General features: G+C 45.1%; 1 long non-coding RNA gene across 1 annotated transcript in view; it reads right to left on the reverse strand.

Moving 5' to 3' along the window:
• Window positions 1–999: 999 nt before the first annotated feature.
• The window catches only part of LOC309621378, a 472,156-nt gene continuing 455,510 nt past the window's right edge, over window positions 1,000–17,645 (reverse strand). The window contains exon 2 of the long non-coding RNA XR_014239977.1: window positions 1,000–1,188. This is a non-coding gene — a long non-coding RNA (uncharacterized lncRNA). The remainder of the gene's footprint in view (window positions 1,189–17,645) is intronic.

Below are 17,645 nucleotides of genomic sequence, written 5' to 3' on the forward strand. Positions count from 1 at the left end.
GTTGAGCAGGCAGGGCTCTGACACCTGGTGCTGTTTGTACGTTGATTCAGTGGCCTAACTGAAGAAAGCACAGACTACTGGTCAGAGCATCTAGGCTGGCAGAAACCGTCAGCCTAAGGGGGCCGAACCAATGTGGAGCAGGGTAAAACCGGCCCCCCCAGCGTCCCTGCGCATCTCTTTCCTGGACCCTTAAAGGTCATTAGAATCTATAAAACTTCCAACGCTGGTGCTCAGGCAGACGAGCAGTGAGGGAGGAGGCCTGGGGACAATCAACCTCACCTGGAGGCTGCTGGGGAGAAGTCCTGCCCCTCCCCCCGGGTATGAGGACACCCAACTCAGCACGAAGCATTTACAGAAGAGGTGTCTGCACCCTCAGGGCCCCAAGAATGTGGAATGGGACAAGAGGCAGAGGAGGGGTTTGTCACCGGCAAAGCCCATTAAAAATTCCTGGGAGATAAAAATAGAATCTGGGCAATAAAATAAAGTCTAACCTTTTTTTCCTTTGTGCTTTTTCTAATTTCACTTGTTCCTAGGTTTCCACAGGCAGAGTTCCCACACCCGGCACTTCAGACCCGATTTCCTAGTGCAAGATGGCTGGGCCGACACCTCAGCTCTCCGGGCCCCGTGCAGACTCCGCCACATAGAGCCTGAGCTCCAGCCAACCCGGCCCTCGAGAGCTCCGCCCCGTCCCTCCCGCTGACGCTGACGGGATCCCTACACAGCAGCCCGGCCCACAGCCCGCGGGGGAGCGCACGCTCTCACCTCTCCATTCTCTAATCAAAATATAAAGTTTTCCTTTGCTTCTGAACCAAACTCAGTCTCGATCTGTTGGCTCCAATGACACTGGGCAGGGGGACCCTTGTTGGGGCCCACTCTGCAAGATCAGTAACAGAATTTGAGAACATTGTAACTTCAAAGAATAGATGCGTGAGCCAAACTGTTATTAACATAGAGCAGTGTATAAGGCTCGTGTAAAATAAGATGTTTCTAACACTTCCATTTGATATTTCCATCACTTTATTATAAGCAAGTTCAGTGGAGGGGTTTGTCGTATTTGTCAGGTCAACATTAGAGAAATGCAGTGATTTCTTTCCAAGGATGTGGATCTACTAATCTTGGCTGAAGGTTCAATCTTGTTTTGAATGATTTTCCGTTGAAAATGATACCTCTCTTTCAGCTCCTGGATTTCTACGAAGTATAAAATCTTATATATTTTATTACCAAAGGGTAAAGGTGGGAGGAGAGATAAATTAACAGTTTCGGATTAACATATACACACTTCTATGTATAAAATATATCATCAACAAGGAACTACTGTATAGCACAGGGAACAATACTCAATATTTTGTAATAACCCCTAAGGGGAAATAATCTGAAAAACAATATATATCTATATCGACATCATGTATCAACTACAGATAAAAAGGAACATAAAGGAGGCCGATGGCGAGCGTTTCTGACCCTGAAGACTTCACTCACCTAAATTACGGACTCTGCTTACGGCCAAAGTCCCTTAATGAACATACATGTACCAGTGGCTTAAAAATTAGCCAGATTGGGGCTTCCCTGGTGGCGCAGTGGTTGAGAGTCTGCCTGCCGATGCAGGGGACACGGGTTCGAGCCCTGGTCTGGGAAGATCCCACGTGCCGCAGAGCGGCTGGGCCCGTGAGCCACAACTACTGAGCCTGCGCATCTGGAGCCTGTGCTCCAAAACAGGAGAGGCCGCGATGGTGAGAGGCCCGCGCACCGCGATGAGGAGTGGCCCCCGCTTGCCGCTGCTGGAGGAAGCCCTCCCACAGAGGCGAGGACCCAACACAGCCAATAAATAAATAAATGAATAAATAAATAAATAAAATAAAAAAAAATTCGCCAGATTGGGGTTCGGGGAGACACTGATTTGGAAAAATCCCTGGTGTTCTCCTTACATACATGGGAACTTTCCTACAGCTAAAACATGCCTGTGACACCCAGAAGATGATACACGGTTGGATCAGGAAGATTTTTGAAAAGGCACCTCATCCCTTAATCTCATGGTGGTCGAGTTCACCCCACCAGCCTCTTTCCTAACAATCTCCCCACTTGAGGATGTCAGCACCTTCTATGTCCTGTTGCACAGAGTTGGGAATTTGTCCACAGGATGAAGGGGAAGGAGGAGAAACAATGAGAGACAAGCCCTAGATGTTCGGACAGGCAAAGGTCACTCTAATTTCCAATCAGGAAGAAGAATTAAGCAAAGGCTTAGCCTGCCACCCGAAACCACAGTAGGGTCAGAAGCACACCACCGGTTTTGCGGCCAGCTCCCAAAAAAGCGAGTTGACAAAGGAAGCTCAGGAAACTTCAATTCACAAATATGCAGAATTATAAATTATGACTCTCCAAGCAAGCCGGAAATGCAAATCAGCAATACAAAGAAGTCTCACCTCCCATCGGTCAAAGGGGACCATGCTGAAAAAAGTGTAAAAACCAGAAATGCAGGACAGGCCATGGAGAAAAGGGAGCCTTGTTAGGCTGATGGGGGGGATGTAAACTGCCAACGGCCACTCTGTAGAAGTGTATGGTGTTTCCTAAAACATCTAAAAAACACAGCTAGAGAGCATAGGGCACTTACACTCATGGGCGTATAAATTGGGAAATCTAAAAATCAACAAGACACGGGCACCCCAAAGATTAGGGCTGCTCTGTTGACAAGAAACTCCAATTCGGTACACCTTAAATATCCCAGGAAAGAGAAAAATTGATAAAGAAGTTGTGGTACTTAGGTACAATGGAATATCACTCAGCCATGTAATAAATGTTATAAGGCTAGTAGCAGCATGCTGAACTGGATTTACGTACGACGTTTAGAAGTGAAATAAGTCACACAGAAAAAGAAACTTATCATAAGATATCACTTATAGAGGGAATGTAAAAATCGCTACACAGGACATGTACTACAAAACAGAATAGAGCCACACATTTAGAGAACACACCATGGCTGCTTAACGGAAAGGTGAGGTGGAGTGAGGCATAAAACAAGGGTTTGAAATTAGCACAGATAGCGTTCCATAAACCACATATGTAAGAGACAAGCCCTATTCCTTGCTCAGTGAACTGGACTCCAAACCCCCTATTCACCGCCAAAGAATATATCTGACTAGTAAGAATCTTAAAACCTATGTATTGATATCTCTCTGTAAGTGAATCAAGTGAGTGTAAAATGGAATAAACACAGCAGTGAAAATCAGCTAAACTCCAGTATAAAAATAAATTTCAAAAGAAAAAAAAAACAACAAAGAAATTGAAAGAGAGAGACATTCTTACAGAGATCGTTCAGGGGCTTTGAAACAACCTGGATTAACGATATCTAGACCCACAGCTGGATTACACATAAGGCTGGAAAATGTTGGGGCTGAGAGGATTGGTGAGATTGGGTGAGCAAACAAAGACACTTTAAAGTACTACTGCGTGGTACCCATTCCATTTGTTCCAAATCTCCAGGTTCAAGGGAATCATCCGACAGCGAAAACATGCATGGGAAACCCAGATGATGATACACCGTGTGATCTGGAAAGGTTTCTAAAATGCACCTCATTTCACATCTCCTGGTGCTCGGGTTCCCCCCATTCAGGTGCTTTACTAACAATCTAACCACTTGGAGAATCAGCACCTTTAACCTATTGTTTCATACAGGTTGCAATTTGTCCTGAGGATGAACGGGATGAGGGGGAACCCATGAGAGACTAGGTCTAGGTGTTGGGACAGGCACACATCACTCTAATTTCCCATCAAGAAGAAGAATTAACGACAGGCTCAGCCTGCCCCATGGAACCAGAATAGTGCCTGAAGCAATCCTGCGGTTTTGCAGCCAGCTCCCAAAAAAGCGAGTTGAAAAATGTAGTTCAGAGGCACTGTAATTCACAAACTTGCAGAATTATAAATGATAACTCTCGTCCACAAATATATTGAGGGAAGGCAAAGAACAGTATTTGAAAGCAAGGCAGAATTGCAGGAAACAGATTTCAGGAGGAAGATACGAATCGTCTTTAAAGCACATGAAAAGCGGGAAAACGGCGACAATGATGCCCTTGGCCAAAAAGGGCGCATGCGTTTTTTCCTGAATATATTTAGGAAAAAACGCATCCGCCCTTTTTGGCCAACCAAGCAACCCGGAAAGGAAAAGTCAGCACTACAAAGAAGTCTCACTTCCAATAGGTCAAAAGGGCCATCCTAAAAAATGTAAGAACCAGACATGCAGGCAGGACAGGCCAGGGAGAAAAGGGAGCCTTGTTAGGCTGATGGGCGAGATGAAAACTGCCAATGGTCACTCGGGTATGGTGTTTCCTGAAACATCGAAAAAACACAGCTAGAGAGCATAGGGCACTTCCACTCATAGGTGTATATAATGGGAAGTATAAAAATCAACAAGACACGGGCACCCCAAAGTTTAGGGCTGCTCTATTTACAAGAACCTACACTTCGGTACACCTTAAATATCCCAGGAAAGAGAAAAACGGATAAATAAGTTGTGGTACATATGTACAATGGAATATCACTCGGCCATGAAATCAACGTCATAAGTCTAGTAGCAGCATGATGAGTGGATTTACGTACGATGTTTCTAAGTGAAATAAGTCACACAGAAAATGGCACTTATCATAAGATATCACTTATACAGGTAATGTAAAAATCGCTACACATGACCTGTAGTACAAAACAGAACAGAGTCACACGTTTCTAAAACACACTATGGCTGCTTAACGGGAAAGGTGAGGTGGGGTGATGCATAAAACAAGGGTTTCAAATTAGCTCAGATAGCGTTCCATAAACCCAATATGTAATAGAAAAGACCTACTCTTTCCTCAGCGAACTGGACTCAACACCCCCTTTTCACCGCCCAAGAATATATCTGACTAGTAAGAATCTTAAAACCTATGTATTTATATCTCTCTGTAAGTGAGTGAAGTGGGTGAAAAGCGGCATAAACACAGCAGTGAAAAGCAGCTAAACCCCATTATACAAATCAATTACTTTTAAAAACCCGTGAAACAAAGACAGTGAAAGAGAGAGAAATTCTGACAAAATTCGTTCCGGGGCTGTGATGCAACCTGGATTGGCCATATGTAGACCCACAGATGGATGAGACATAAGGGTGGACACTCTTGGGGCTGAGAGGTTTGGTGAGGTTGGGTGAGCAAACGCAGACCCTTTAAAGTAATACTGCGTGGTACCCATCCCATGGGTCCCAAATCTCCAGGTTCAAGGGCATCTTCCTACATCGAAAACATGCATGAGAAACCCCGAAGATGGTACACCGTGTGATCGGGAATGGTTTCTAAAATGCACCTCATTTCTCATCTCCTTGTGCTCCGGTTCGCCATTCCAGCCGCTATACTAGCAATCTCCCTGCTTGGAGAATCAGCACCTTTAACCTCCTGTTCCGAACAGGTTGCAATTTGTCCTGAGGATGAACGGGAAGAGGGGGAACCAATGAGAGACTAGCTCTAGGTGTTGGGACAGGCACAGGTCACTCTATTTTCCCATCAGGAAGAAGAATTAACCACAGGCTCAGCCTGCCGCCCGGAGCCAGAATAGGGCCTGAAGCAATCTGCGCTTTTGTGGCCAGCTCCCAAGAAAGCGAGTTGAAAAATGGAACTCAGGGGCACTGCAATTCACAAACCTGCACACTTAGAAATGATAACTCTCATCCACAAATATATTGAGGGAAGGCAACGAAGAGGATTTGAAAGCATGGCAGAATTGCAGGAAACAGATTTCAGGACGTAGATTCGAATCGCCTTTAAAGCACAGGAAAAGCGGCAAAACCTCGACAATGATGCCCTTGGCCAAAAAGGGCGTATGCGTTTTTTCCTGAATATTTTCAGGAAAAAACGCATACGCCCTTTTTGGCCAACCAAGCAACCTGGAAAGGCAAATCAGCGCTACAAAGACGTCTCGCTTCCCATCGGTCAAAAGGGCCATGCTGAATAAAGTGTCAAAACCAGAAATGCAGGACAGGCCATGGAGAAATGGGAGCCTTGCTACGCTGATGGGCGGGATGTAAATTGCCAACATCCACTCTGGAGAAGTATACGGTTTGTCCTGAAACATCTAAAAAACTCAGCTTAGAGAGCATACGACACTTCCACTCATGGGCGTATGAATTGGGAAAACTAAAAATCAGCAAGACACAGGCACCCCAAAGTTTAAGGCTGCTCTGTTGACAAGAACCTCCACTTCGTCACACCTTAAATATCCCAGGAAAGACAAGAATGGATAAAGAAGTTGTGGTCCTTTTGTACAATGGAATATCACTCAGCCATGAAATCAACGTCATCAGGCTAGTATCAGCATGATGAGTGGATTTGGGTACGATGATTCTAAGTGAAATAAGTCACACAGAAAAAGACACTTATCATAAGGTATCACTTATAGAGGGAATGTAAAAACCGCTACCCTTGAACTGAATTACATAACAGGTCAGAGTCACACGTTTAGAAAACACACTATGGCTGCTTAAGGGGAAAGGTGAGGTGGGGCGATGCATAAAACAAGGGTTTCAAATTAGCTCAGATAGCGTTCCATAAACCCAATATGTAATAGACAAGACCTACACCTTGCTCAGTGAACTGGACTCAACACGCCCTATTCACCGCCCAAGAATATATCTGACTAGTAAGAATCTTAAAACCTATGTATTTGTATCTCTCTGTAAGTGAGTGAAGTGGGTGAAAAGCGGCATAAACACAGCAGTGAAAAGCAGCTAAACCCCATTATACAAATCAATTACTTTTAAAAACCCGTGAAACAAAGACAGTGAAAGAGAGAGAAATTCTGACAAAATTCGTTCAGGGGCTGTGATGCAACCTGGATTGGCCATATGTAGACCCACAGATGGATGAGACATAAGGGTGGACACTCTTGGGGCTGAGAGGTTTGGTGAGGTTGGGTGAGCAAACGCAGACCCTTTAAAGTAATACTGCGTGGTACCCATCCCATGGGTCCCAAATCTCCAGGTTCAAGGGCATCTTCCTACATCGAAAACATGCATGAGAAACCCCGAAGATGGTACACCGTGTGATCGGGAATGGTTTCTAAAATGCACCTCATTTCTCATCTCCTTGTGCTCCGGTTCGCCATTCCAGCCGCTATACTAGCAATCTCCCTGCTTGGAGAATCAGCACCTTTAACCTCCTGTTCCGAACAGGTTGCAATTTGTCCTGAGGATGAACGGGAAGAGGGGGAACCAATGAGAGACTAGCTCTAGGTGTTGGGACAGGCACAGGTCACTCTATTTTCCCATCAGGAAGAAGAATTAACCACAGGCTCAGCCTGCCGCCCGGAGCCACAATAGGGCCTGAAGCAATCTGCGCTTTTGTGGCCAGCTCCCAAGAAAGCGAGTTGAAAAATGGAGCTCAGGGGCACTGCAATTCACAAACCTGCACACTTAGAAATGATAACTCTCGTCCACAAATATATTGAGGGAAGGCAACGAAGAGGATTTGAAAGCATGGCAGAATTGCAGGAAACAGATTTCAGGACGTAGATTCGAATCGCCTTTAAAGCACAGGAAAAGCGGCAAAACCTCGACAATGATGCCCTTGGCCAAAAAGGGCGTATGCGTTTTTTCCTGAATATTTTCAGGAAAAAACGCATACGCCCTTTTTGGCCAACCAAGCAACCTGGAAAGGCAAATCAGCGCTACAAAGACGTCTCGCTTCCCATCGGTCAAAAGGGCCATGCTGAATAAAGTGTCAAAACCAGAAATGCAGGACAGGCCATGGAGAAATGGGAGCCTTGCTACGCTGATGGGCGGGATGTAAATTGCCAACAGCCACTCTGGAGAAGTATACGGTTTGTCCTGAAACATCTAAAAAACTCAGCTTAGAGAGCATACGACACTTCCACTCATGGGCGTATAAATTGAGAAAACTAAAAATCAGCAAGACACAGGCACCCCAAAGTTTAAGGCTGCTCTGTTGACAAGAACCTCCACTTTGTCACACCTTAAATATCCCAGGAAAGACAAGAATGGATAAAGAAGTTGTGGTCCTTTTGTACAATGGAATATCACTCAGCCATGAAATCAACGTCATCAGGCTAGTATCAGCATGATGAGTGGATTTGGGTACGATGATACTAAGTGAAATAAGTTACACAGAAAAAGACACTTATCATAAGATATCACTTATAGAGGGAATGTAAAAACCGCTACCCTTGAACTGAATTACATAACAGGTCAGAGTCACACGTTTAGAAAACACACTATGGCTGCTTAAGGGGAAAGGTGAGGTGGGGCGATGCATAAAACAAGGGTTTCAAATTAGCTCAGATAGCGTTCCATAAACCCAATCTGTAATAGACAAGACCTACACCTTGCTCAGTGAACTGGACTCAACACGCCCTATTCACCGCCCAAGAATATATCTGACTAGTAAGAATCTTAAAACCTATGTATTTATATCTTTCTGTAAGCGAGTGAAGTGGGTGAAAAGCGGCATAACCACAGCAGTGAAAAGCAGCTAAACCCCATTATACAAATCAATTACTTTTAAAAACCCGTGAAACAAAGACAGTGAAAGAGAGAGAAATTCTGACAAAATTCGTTCAGGGGCTGTGATGCAACCTGGATTGACCATATGTAGACCCACAGATGGATGAGACATAAGGGTGGACACTCTTGGGGCTGAGAGGTTTGGTGAGGTTGGGTGAGCAAACGCAGACCCTTTAAAGTAATACTGCGTGGTACCCATCCCATGGGTCCCAAATCTCCAGGTTCAAGGGCATCTTCATACATCGAAAACATGCATGAGAAACCCCGAAGATGGTACACCGTGTGATCGGGAATGGTTTCTAAAACGCACCTCATTTCTCATCTCCTTGTGCTCCGGTTCGCCATTCCAGCCGCTATACTAGCAATCTCCCTGCTTGGAGAATCAGCACCTTTAACCTCCTGTTCCGAACAGGTTGCAATTTGTCCTGAGGAAGAACGGGAAGAGGGGGAACCAATGAGACACTAGCTCTAGGTGTTGGGACAGGCACAGGTCACTCTATTTTCCCATCAGGAAGAAGAATTAACCACAGGCTCAGCCTGCCGCCCGGAGCCAGAATAGGGCCTGAAGCAATCCTGCGCTTTTGCGGCCAGCTCCCAAGAATGCGAGTTGAAAAATGGTGCTGAGGGGCACTGCAATTCACAAACCTGCAGACTTAGAAATGATAAATCTCGTCCACAAATATATTGAGGGAAGGCAACGAAGAGGATTTGAAAGCATGGCAGAATTGCAGGAAACAGATTTCAGGAGGTAGATTCGAATCGCCTTTAAAGCACAGGAAAAGCGGCAAAACCTCGACAATGATGCCCTTGGCCAAAAAGGGCGTATGCGTTTTTTCCTGAATATATTCAGGAAAAAACGCATACGCCCTTTTTGGCCAACCAAGCAACCTGGAAAGGCAAATCAGCGCTACAAAGAAGTCTCGCTTCCCATCGGTCAAAAGGGCCAGGCTGAATAAAGTGTCAAAACCAGAAATGCAGGACAGGCCATGGAGAAATGGGAGCCTTGCTACGCTGATGGGCGGGATGTAAATTGTCAACAGCCACTCTGGAGAAGTGTACGGTGTGTCCTGAAACATCTAAAAAAACTCAGCTTAGAGAGCATAGGGCACTTCCACTCATGGGCGTATAAATTGGGAAAACTAAAAATCAGCAAGACACAGGCACCCCAAAGATTAGGGCTGCTCTGTTGACAAGAACCTCCACTTTGTTACACCTTAAATATCCCACGAAAGACAAGAATGGATAAAGAAGTTGTGGTCCTTATGTACAATGGAATATCACTCAGCCATGAAATCAACGTCATAAGGCTAGGAGCAGCATGATGAGTGGATTTGGGTACGACGATTCTAAGTGAAATAAGTCACACAGGAAAAGACACTTATCATAAGATATCACTTATAGAGGGAATGTAAAAACCGCTACCCTTGAACTGAATTACAACACAGAATAGAGTCACACGTTTACAAAAACACTAGGGCTGCTTAACGGGAAAGGTGAGGTGGGGTGATGCATAAAACAAAGGTTTCAAATTAGCTCAGATAGCGTTCCATAAACCCAATATGTAATAGACAAGACCTACTCCTTCCTCAGTGCACTGGACTCAACACGCCCTATTCACCGCCCAAGAATATATCTGACTAGTAAGAATCTTAAAACCTATGTATTTATATCTCTCTGTAAGTGAGTGAAGTGGGTGAAAAGCGGCATAACCACAGCAGTGAAAAGCAGCTAAACCCCATTATACAAATCAATTACTTTTAAAAACCCGTGAAACAAAGACAGTGAAAGAGAGAGAAATTCTGACAAAATTCGTTCAGGGGCTGTGATGCAACCTGGATTGACCATATGTAGACCCACAGATGGATGAGACATAAGGGTGGACACTCTTGGGGCTGAGAGGTTTGGTGAGGTTGGGTGAGCAAACGCAGACCCTTTAAAGTAATACTGCGTGGTACCCATCCCATGGGTCCCAAATCTCCAGGTTCAAGGGCATCTTCCTACATCGAAAACATGCATGAGAAACCCAGAAGATGGTACACCGTGTGATCGGGAAAGGTTTCTAAAACGCACCTCATTTCTCATCTCCTTGTGCTCCGGTTCACCATTCCAGCCGCTATACTAGCAATCTCCCTGCTTGGAGAATCAGCACCTTTAACCTCCTGTTCCGTACAGGTTGCAATTTGTCCTGAGGATGAACGGGAAGAGGGGGAACCAATGAGAGACTCGCTCTAGGTGTTGGGACAGGCACAGGTCACTCTATTTTCCCATCAGGAAGAAGAATTAACAATAGGCTCAGCCTGCCGCCCGGAGCCAGAAAAGGGCCTGAAGCAATCCTGCGCTTTTGCGGCCAGCTCCCAAGAAAGCGAGTTGAAAAATGGAGCTCAGGGGCACTGCAATTCACAAACCTGCACACTTAGAAATGATAACTCTCGTCCACAAATATATTGAGGGAAGGCAACGAAGAGGATTTGAAAGCATGGCAGAATTGCAGGAAACAGATTTCAGGACGTAGATTCGAATCGCCTTTAAAGCACAGGAAAAGCGGCAAAACCTCGACAATGATGCCCTTGGCCAAAAAGGGCGTATGCGTTTTTTCCTGAATATTTTCAGGAAAAAACGCATACGCCCTTTTTGGCCAACCAAGCAACCTGGAAAGGCAAATCAGCGCTACAAAGACGTCTCGCTTCCCATCGGTCAAAAGGGCCATGCTGAATAAAGTGTCAAAACCAGAAATGCAGGACAGGCCATGGAGAAATGGGAGCCTTGCTACGCTGATGGGCGGGATGTAAATTGCCAACAGCCACTCTGGAGAAGTATACGGTTTGTCCTGAAACATCTAAAAAACTCAGCTTAGAGAGCATACGACACTTCCACTCATGGGCGTATAAATTGAGAAAACTAAAAATCAGCAAGACACAGGCACCCCAAAGTTTAAGGCTGCTCTGTTGACAAGAACCTCCACTTTGTCACACCTTAAATATCCCAGGAAAGACAAGAATGGATAAAGAAGTTGTGGTCCTTTTGTACAATGGAATATCACTCAGCCATGAAATCAACGTCATCAGGCTAGTATCAGCATGATGAGTGGATTTGGGTACGATGATACTAAGTGAAATAAGTTACACAGAAAAAGACACTTATCATAAGATATCACTTATAGAGGGAATGTAAAAACCGCTACCCTTGAACTGAATTACATAACAGGTCAGAGTCACACGTTTAGAAAACACACTATGGCTGCTTAAGGGGAAAGGTGAGGTGGGGCGATGCATAAAACAAGGGTTTCAAATTAGCTCAGATAGCGTTCCATAAACCCAATATGTAATAGACAAGACCTACACCTTGCTCAGTGAACTGGACTCAACACGCCCTATTCACCGCCCAAGAATATATCTGACTAGTAAGAATCTTAAAACCTATGTATTTATATCTTTCTGTAAGCGAGTGAAGTGGGTGAAAAGCGGCATAACCACAGCAGTGAAAAGCAGCTAAACCCCATTATACAAATCAATTACTTTTAAAAACCCGTGAAACAAAGACAGTGAAAGAGAGAGAAATTCTGACAAAATTCGTTCAGGGGCTGTGATGCAACCTGGATTGACCATATGTAGACCCACAGATGGATGAGACATAAGGGTGGACACTCTTGGGGCTGAGAGGTTTGGTGAGGTTGGGTGAGCAAACGCAGACCCTTTAAAGTAATACTGCGTGGTACCCATCCCATGGGTCCCAAATCTCCAGGTTCAAGGGCATCTTCATACATCGAAAACATGCATGAGAAACCCCGAAGATGGTACACCGTGTGATCGGGAATGGTTTCTAAAACGCACCTCATTTCTCATCTCCTTGTGCTCCGGTTCGCCATTCCAGCCGCTATACTAGCAATCTCCCTGCTTGGAGAATCAGCACCTTTAACCTCCTGTTCCGAACAGGTTGCAATTTGTCCTGAGGAAGAACGGGAAGAGGGGGAACCAATGAGACACTAGCTCTAGGTGTTGGGACAGGCACAGGTCACTCTATTTTCCCATCAGGAAGAAGAATTAACCACAGGCTCAGCCTGCCGCCCGGAGCCAGAATAGGGCCTGAAGCAATCCTGCGCTTTTGCGGCCAGCTCCCAAGAATGCGAGTTGAAAAATGGTGCTGAGGGGCACTGCAATTCACAAACCTGCAGACTTAGAAATGATAAATCTCGTCCACAAATATATTGAGGGAAGGCAACGAAGAGGATTTGAAAGCATGGCAGAATTGCAGGAAACAGATTTCAGGAGGTAGATTCGAATCGCCTTTAAAGCACAGGAAAAGCGGCAAAACCTCGACAATGATGCCCTTGGCCAAAAAGGGCGTATGCGTTTTTTCCTGAATATATTCAGGAAAAAACGCATACGCCCTTTTTGGCCAACCAAGCAACCTGGAAAGGCAAATCAGCGCTACAAAGAAGTCTCGCTTCCCATCGGTCAAAAGGGCCAGGCTGAATAAAGTGTCAAAACCAGAAATGCAGGACAGGCCATGGAGAAATGGGAGCCTTGCTACGCTGATGGGCGGGATGTAAATTGCCAACAGCCACTCTGGAGAAGTGTACGGTGTGTCCTGAAACATCTAAAAAAACTCAGCTTAGAGAGCATAGGGCACTTCCACTCATGGGCGTATAAATTGGGAAAACTAAAAATCAGCAAGACACAGGCACCCCAAAGTTTAGGGCTGCTCTGTTGACAAGAACCTCCACTTTGTTACACCTTAAATATCCCACGAAAGACAAGAATGGATAAAGAAGTTGTGGTCCTTATGTACAATGGAATATCACTCAGCCATGAAATCAACGTCATAAGGCTAGGAGCAGCATGATGAGTGGATTTGGGTACGACGATTCTAAGTGAAATAAGTCACACAGGAAAAGACACTTATCATAAGATATCACTTATAGAGGGAATGTAAAAACCGCTACCCTTGAACTGAATTACAACACAGAATAGAGTCACACGTTTACAAAAACACTAGGGCTGCTTAACGGGAAAGGTGAGGTGGGGTGATGCATAAAACAAAGGTTTCAAATTAGCTCAGATAGCGTTCCATAAACCCAATATGTAATAGACAAGACCTACTCCTTCCTCAGTGCACTGGACTCAACACGCCCTATTCACCGCCCAAGAATATATCTGACTAGTAAGAATCTTAAAACCTATGTATTTATATCTCTCTGTAAGTGAGTGAAGTGGGTGAAAAGCGGCATAACCACAGCAGTGAAAAGCAGCTAAACCCCATTATACAAATCAATTACTTTTAAAAACCCGTGAAACAAAGACAGTGAAAGAGAGAGAAATTCTGACAAAATTCGTTCAGGGGCTGTGATGCAACCTGGATTGACCATATGTAGACCCACAGATGGATGAGACATAAGGGTGGACACTCTTGGGGCTGAGAGGTTTGGTGAGGTTGGGTGAGCAAACGCAGACCCTTTAAAGTAATACTGCGTGGTACCCATCCCATGGGTCCCAAATCTCCAGGTTCAAGGGCATCTTCCTACATCGAAAACATGCATGAGAAACCCAGAAGATGGTACACCGTGTGATCGGGAAAGGTTTCTAAAACGCACCTCATTTCTCATCTCCTTGTGCTCCGGTTCACCATTCCAGCCGCTATACTAGCAATCTCCCTGCTTGGAGAATCAGCACCTTTAACCTCCTGTTCCGTACAGGTTGCAATTTGTCCTGAGGATGAACGGGAAGAGGGGGAACCAATGAGAGACTCGCTCTAGGTGTTGGGACAGGCACAGGTCACTCTATTTTCCCATCAGGAAGAAGAATTAACAATAGGCTCAGCCTGCCGCCCGGAGCCAGAAAAGGGCCTGAAGCAATCCTGCGCTTTTGCGGCCAGCTCCCAAGAAAGCGAGTTGAAAAATGGAGCTCAGGGGCACTGCAATTCACAAACCTGCAGACTTAGAAATGATAACTCTCGTCCACAAATGTATTGAGGGAAGGCAACGAAGAGGCTTTGAAGGCAAGGCAGAATTGCAGGAAACAGATTTCAGGAGGTAGATTCGAATCGCCTTTAAAGCACAGGAAAAGCGGCAAAACCTCGACAATGATGCCCTTGGCCAAAAAGGGCGTATGCGTTTTTTCCTGAATATATTCAGGAAAAAACGCATACGCCCTTTTTGGCCAACCAAGCAACCTGGAAAGGCAAATCAGCGCTACAAAGAAGTCTCGCTTCCCATCGGTCAAAAGGGCCAGGCTGAATAAAGTGTCAAAACCAGAAATGCAGGACAGGCCATGGAGAAATGGGAGCCTTGCTACACTGATGGGCAGGATGTAAATTGCCAACAGCCACTCTGGAGAAGTGTACGGTGTGTCCTGAAACATCTAAAAAACTCAGCTTAGAGAGCATAGGGCACTTCCACTCATGGGCGTATAAATTGGGAAAACTAAAAATCAGCAAGACACAGGCACCCCAAAGTTTAGGGCTGCTCTGTTGACAAGAACCTCCACTTTGTTACACCTTAAATATCCCAGGAAAGACAAGAATGGATAAAGAAGTTGTGGTCCTTATGTACAATGGAATATCACTCAGCCATGAAATCAACGTCATAAGGCTAGTAGCAGCATGATGAGTGGATTTGGGTACGACGATTCTAAGTGAAATAAGTCACACAGAAAAAGACACTTATCAGAGATATCACTTATAGAGGGAATGTAAAAACCGCTACCCTTGAACTGAATTACATAACAGGTCAGAGTCACACGTTTAGAACACACACTAGGGCTGCTTAACGGGAAAGGTGAGGTGGGGTGATGCATAAAACAAGGGTTTCAAATTAGCTCAGATAGCGTTCCATAAACCCAATATGTAATAGACAAGACCTACTCCTTCCTCAGTGAACTGGACTCAACACGCCCTATTCATCGCCCAAGAATATATCTGACTAGTAAGAATCTTAAAACCTATGTATTTATATCTCTCTGTAAGTGAGTGAAGTGGGTGAAAAGCGGCATAACCACAGCAGTGAAAAGCAGCTAAACCCCATTATACAAATCAATTACTTTTAAAAACCCGTGAAACAAAGACAGTGAAAGAGAGAGAAATTCTGACAAAATTCGTTCAGGGGCTGTGATGCAACCTGGATTGACCATATGTAGACCCACAGAGGGATGAGACATAAGGGTGGACACTCTTGGGGCTGAGAGGTTTGGTGAGGTTGGGTGAGCAAACGCAGACCCTTTAAAGTAATACTGCGTGGTACCCATCCCATGGGTCCCAAATCTCCAGGTTCAAGGGCATCTTCATACATCGAAAACATGCATGAGAAACCCCGAAGATGGTACACCGTGTGATCGGGAATGGTTTCTAAAACGCACCTCATTTCTCATCTCCTTGTGCTCCGGTTCGCCATTCCAGCCGCTATACTAGCAATCTCCCTCCTTGGAGAATCAGCACCTTTAACCTCCTGTTCCGAACAGGTTGCAATTTGTCCTGAGGAAGAACGGGAAGAGGGGGAACCAATGAGAGACTAGCTCTAGGTGTTGGGACAGGCACAGGTCACTCTATTTTCCCATCAGGAAGAAGAATTAACCACAGGCTCAGCCTGCCGCCCGGAGCCAGAATACGGCCTGAAGCAATCCTGCGCTTTTGCGGCCAGCTCCCAAGAATGCGAGTTGAAAAATGGTGCTGAGGGGCACTGCAATTCACAAACCTGCAGACTTAGAAATGATAAATCTCGTCCACAAATATATTGAGGGAAGGCAACGAAGAGGATTTGAAAGCAAGGCAGAATTGCAGGAAACAGATTTCAGGAGGTAGATTCGAATCGCCTTTAAAGCACAGGAAAAGCGGCAAAACCTCGACAATGATGCCCTTGGCCAAAAAGGGCGTATGCGTTTTTTCCTGAATATATTCAGGAAAAAACGCATACGCCCTTTTTGGCCAACCAAGCAACCTGGAAAGGCAAATCAGCGCTACAAAGAAGTCTCGCTTCCCATCGGTCAAAAGGGCCAGGCTGAATAAAGTGTCAAAACCAGAAATGCAGGACAGGCCATGGAGAAATGGGAGCCTTGCTACGCTGATGGGCGGGATGTAAATTGCCAACAGCCACTCTGGAGAAGTGTACGGTGTGTCCTGAAACATCTAAAAAAACTCAGCTTAGAGAGCATAGGGCACTTCCACTCATGGGCGTATAAATTGGGAAAACTAAAAATCAGCAAGACACAGGCACCCCAAAGTTTAGGGCTGCTCTGTTGACAAGAACCTCCACTTTGTTACACCTTAAATATCCCACGAAAGACAAGAATGGATAAAGAAGTTGTGGTCCTTATGTACAATGGAATATCACTCAGCCATGAAATCAACGTCATAAGGCTAGGAGCAGCATGATGAGTGGATTTGGGTACGACGATTCTAAGTGAAATAAGTCACACAGGAAAAGACACTTATCATAAGATATCACTTATAGAGGGAATGTAAAAACCGCTACCCTTGAACTGAATTACAACACAGAATAGAGTCACACGTTTACAAAAACACTAGGGCTGCTTAACGGGAAAGGTGAGGTGGGGTGATGCATAAAACAAAGGTTTCAAATTAGCTCAGATAGCGTTCCATAAACCCAATATGTAATAGACAAGACCTACTCCTTCCTCAGTGCACTGGACTCAACACGCCCTATTCACCGCCCAAGAATATATCTGACTAGTAAGAATCTTAAAACCTATGTATTTATATCTCTCTGTAAGTGAGTGAAGTGGGTGAAAAGCGGCATAACCACAGCAGTGAAAAGCAGCTAAACCCCATTATACAAATCAATTACTTTTAAAAACCCGTGAAACAAAGACAGTGAAAGAGAGAGAAATTCTGACAAAATTCGTTCAGGGGCTGTGATGCAACCTGGATTGACCATATGTAGACCCACAGATGGATGAGACATAAGGGTGGACACTCTTGGGGCTGAGAGGTTTGGTGAGGTTGGGTGAGCAAACGCAGACCCTTTAAAGTAATACTGCGTGGTACCCATCCCATGGGTCCCAAATCTCCAGGTTCAAGGGCATCTTCCTACATCGAAAACATGCATGAGAAACCCAGAAGATGGTACACCGTGTGGTCGGGAAAGGTTTCTAAAACGCACCTCATT

The sequence above is a fragment of the Balaenoptera borealis genome, assembly GCF_965194805.1.
Source record: "Balaenoptera borealis genome assembly, contig: HAP1_SCAFFOLD_364, whole genome shotgun sequence".
In the NCBI taxonomy this organism is placed as follows: domain Eukaryota; kingdom Metazoa; phylum Chordata; class Mammalia; order Artiodactyla; family Balaenopteridae; genus Balaenoptera; species Balaenoptera borealis.